Source organism: Camelina sativa, chromosome 9 (assembly GCF_000633955.1).
Source record: "Camelina sativa cultivar DH55 chromosome 9, Cs, whole genome shotgun sequence".
Lineage (NCBI taxonomy): Eukaryota > Viridiplantae > Streptophyta > Magnoliopsida > Brassicales > Brassicaceae > Camelina > Camelina sativa.
Genome location: NC_025693.1, coordinates 19,875,169 through 19,879,750, shown reverse-complemented (window position 1 = coordinate 19,879,750; position 4,582 = coordinate 19,875,169). Strand labels below are relative to the sequence as shown.

Genomic DNA, 4,582 nt, shown 5'->3' with positions numbered 1-4,582 from the left:
AAAAAGTGTTGAAAAATAAATCAGAAACAAAATAAATATGTAGAGTCGTCTCTCAAAACAGAGATTTTAGAGATGGTAAGAGACGCATACGTGGTGGTTTTTGATTGGTTAAAATTTTAGACAAAAAATATGTTTTTTCTTTTTTTCTTTTCCTTGACTTTCTCTCTTGCTCGACAAACTTGATCGATCAAGTAGTCAATTTCTTTATCCTTCCTTCTCTCTTGCGAATTTCTTCAAACACACACAGCTGTCTCAATTCTTGCTCAATTTTATTGATTCAAAGTTCTATTTCACTCAATTTTGGCTCCAGAATCCATCTGTATCACTCTCTTTCACTCCCAAGCAAGGTAACATCTTTATTTCTCAATATTTTCGAATTCACCAAGTTTGTTAAATTCTGAAAATTTCTTGTATAACTCGATTTACATGTTAATAGGCTTAGATTATGCTTGTTTTGTGAACCTTGGGTAATGATTATTGGAGCTTGTTTTGCTTCATTTGGTGAAATTTTTTGAATTTAAGTGATTTTGGGTTCTTAATTTGGGAAAGTGACGAAAATAGTAAAAGCTTGGTAGACTTTGGGGTTTTTAATGTCTTTGGCTTGCTGTAATATTGCCTTAGAGTTATGAATTATAATTGGTTTGATTCCCATTGAAATTTGGCAAGTTCAGGATTTTAGCAAAATGTGTGAATTTTGAATATTTTTAGAACATTGAGAATTTGTTGTGTATTTGTGGTTTATTTCTCTTGCTTTGGTTAATGAGAAAATATTGAGAAAATACTTGGAGAAATGGCTTGAATGATGTTGTTTCCTTTGATCGGTTGTATGTTTCTTATTAATGAATGAGTTTCAGTTTTAGTGTCAATGAGTTTATGTGTTCTTGAATGAGCTTTATGACTTCAATTTTGTAATCGGTTTATCTTGTAATGATGATGTTCTTGAATTCGTGAATGTCACAGTGTGTAATTTTCATTTGGCTGTGTTTTATGCAACAGAGAAGATTATAAGATATGTGAGTTGAAGACAAGAAGAAGAAGAAGAAGAAGAAGAAGAAGACAACAGAGACGACTATAAGACATTTGACATGTAATTTTCATTTGGCTGTGTTTTATGTCATGTTTGTTTAAATTTTATGAAATGCAATTATTTCTCAATTTGAAATTTTAAAGAAACCCATGTGGTTTCTACCATTGGAGGCATCTAAATTTTATTGATATTAAAGGGTCTGTAAACTAAAAACAAACAAATTTAATATCTAAAATAATGTTGAGAGACCATGAGAGTCTCTATGCATTGGAGATGACCTGAGAATCTAGATATTCTAAATTAAGTAAATATAAGATAAGCAGAAATCTGAAAGATATTTAAAATCTGCACCTACTATTTTTCTTTTTTGGTTAATTACCCAATATGGCCATTTTAGAAACAATGAATATTTGAATTTGAATGGATTGTATTTTTTTTTCCTTACGTAGGTTTATTTTTATATTTCTAATATTGTGAGTTGTGACTCGTTTTCACTTTTATTTTTATTTTATAGGTTATAAATTTTGTTTTCATTTATCGAACCATCGTATCCTAAAAGCTTTTACTACCATGTTCGGGAATGTAAATCTTTCTCTATGTCAACCATGAGTTTTTATTTTTGTGCCACTTCATGTTCCATCATCTTTTTACATGTAAATTTAACGCTATCTTTAATATAGAGAATTTCATTAAAACTGTCACTTTAAAACTAAACTCACCACAAATTCCACTTTCTAATAATCCTTTCTGAAACTACCACTTTTTCATTTTATAACACAATATAATGAAAGGAGGAAGATGATTTGAATCGCTGGGTTTTGATGGGACAATTTTGGCTGAATCCAAAACAATATTAAAGGTGAAATTTTTTATTTTCCATTAGGTTGTGTTATAGAGAATTTTAGATTTCTCTACAATATTGATCTTAAATAAATAACATTTAAAATATAATATATCGGAGAGAATACAAAGAATTTCTTGGATTTATGTTTGGATTTTGTTGAGTACAACGTCGACGTACATTGATGACAAACAATAATATCTGCAGAAGTTGGGCAAGTTTGAAAGGAAAAAAATATATTCAGTATTTTCCTCAGAGAGTTCATCAATGTTTCTATCGATTGTTGTCCTCAAGAAAGTTTATTAGTGTTGTCCATCAGAAATTCATCAGGGTTGTCTATCAATTGGCTAGCATATATGCATGCTAGAAAATAAAGTCAATGAAGACTGAAACAAATTTAAAGTCTTACATACATATGGTCAATCAATTAATACCTAACTGGACCTTCGATCTTTTCTTTGTCAATAAATTAGTCCACTCCTAGTTTACGATTTATGCAAATATATGGAAAATATTAGTAAACAGGTAATGGAAATAATTGTACTAGTCTACTAGATCTTGTCCATCGAAACAAACCTGGTTAGTTTGGTCTTCAGCACTTGTCTCAGCCTCTAGGTGATCACTTGTGGTATCTTGACGGTTAGGTGTAGGATACTTAGATGATTTGTAGGATGGACAACAAGTTAGGAAACTAACGAATAATGGAAAGTGGACAAGTTAGTAAACAGTTAAAGGACGAAAATGGACTTATTGCACTATATGCAAGATGGACAACAAGTTAGAAAAAAAATTACTACATACACTGAATATGGTCGACCAGATCCTTTCTACCGAATATGGTCTATCTGTGATCCATAGTGTAAACACCAGTGGACTTATGTAGGAAGTCAGGGGGTCAATTGACCCCCCTGAAATACTAAAATATTTTTTGTGCATGTACATCAGTGAAATATCATTAGCAAAGTTGGTTTGTCCCTACTAAATTGATACACCATAACCCGAGTTCGAGTTCAAGTTTGAGTGTAAAATTGTGGCTAGATCGTGAATGACGTCTTTCATAGGTGCATTATTTGTTTCATCATCTAAGCGATCATTTGTGGTTTCAGAAGATCTAGAGGTTAGACAAGATTAGTTTAGTAAAAGTGGACAAGTTTGGTCTACTGGCACTGGATCTGGTCCATTGAAAAACAAAAGACAAAATCTGGCTAGAGAATGTGGATCTAGTCCGCCGGATGTGCAGCACACATCCTCGAATGAAACATCGTTGCTCATCTATAGTGAAGCATACATATCAGATGGAGGTTGTGGTCAAAAAATGGTTTTGGATGAAGAAATAGCCCATAATATGTTGGTTCAACATTAAATGTAAGAAGATGAAATGTTGAAAGTTGAAATAAGAGAGATGGAGATTTAGAGAGAATCGGAATTTTATTGGGAAAAAAGAAAAATCATGGACAAACTTTACGTTAAATAAAAAACAATAGCATTTATCTATTTTGTTGTTAAAGTTATATATATGTAATTTTGTCATTCTAAATAGAGGTTGTGGCAGTATTGGCAAAAAAAAAAAAAAAATAGAGGTTGTGGCAGGTGGGAAAAGACAAAAACAAAAAGTGACATTATTGATAAGATTTGTAATTGTTCTTAACAAAACTTGTATATTTTTCTTTAATTTATTCAAATTTTTGGTTATCCTTTATTCTAAATCCTAGAAACTGAATTTGAATCAAGATTCCTGCTTATTAATTACTAACCCGTGGAAAACCGCGGAATGAACTTTTCTTTTGATGAAAATTTGTAATAATTTATTTTGTTATTATCTTATTATATAAAGTATGGTTTCAAAAGTTACTAATTCATAAGATCGTGACATGTGTCAAAATCTTATTAAGTTGTAGATTATTAAAATAATAAAATTATTATAATAATAATAAAATCTTATTATTATGTTGTAAATTATACAATTTTGTAATAACTAAGATATATTAACTATAACCTAAAAATCTAATAGATTTTATGAATTATTATCTAGAACTAAATTTTTAAATTTAAAATTTATAAAATAGATCAAAAGAAACAAAATACAATATTGATACACAAAATAAAAATTCTGAACAACATTTACTAATTTCAAAACATGAACAAAAAGTAGAAATGAAAGGTGAAAAGGATACGAAAGACCTTGTGTGTCTTCTAAAAGTGAGAATGTGTCATGTGCTTTAGACCTTATTCATCTAGCCTTTTTACATATGCTCCAAAATTTTGATTCTACTTATTTGTTTCAAAAACCTACAAAAGTCACATAAAAGAGAATAAAAAAATATTTTAGTTACATAAAACTTGATATTACTAAATTTAAAATTTTATGTTAGAGGTAAAATGTGATGTTTGATGAAGAATTTTGCTTGCTATTTATAGAGAAATTTGTGGTTGTGCAACTAAAAAGACGTCAATTTCCTATACGAGTTTGCTATGCAATGACTATCAATAAGAGCCAAGGTCAAAGCTTTTTAAAAGGTTGGTTTATATTTGCCACGTCCAGTATTTTCTCACAGACAACTATATGTAGCCCTCTCCAGAGTTACTACAACTACAGAACTTCAGATTCTTAAAAGGAGACACAAAACACTACGACAATAATGTTCTATAAAATATTGTCTACCAAGAAGTTTTCAACAACATATGATTTTCAGAGACAATTTCGACTTTGTTCT

At 30.0% G+C, this 4,582-nt stretch overlaps 1 long non-coding RNA gene across 1 annotated transcript; it reads left to right on the top strand.

Annotated features, from left to right (window-relative positions):
- Positions 1–1,191, top strand: LOC104711442. Its single transcript, XR_755284.2, has 2 exons — positions 1–347; positions 997–1,191. It is a non-coding gene; the product is annotated as an uncharacterized LOC104711442 (long non-coding RNA).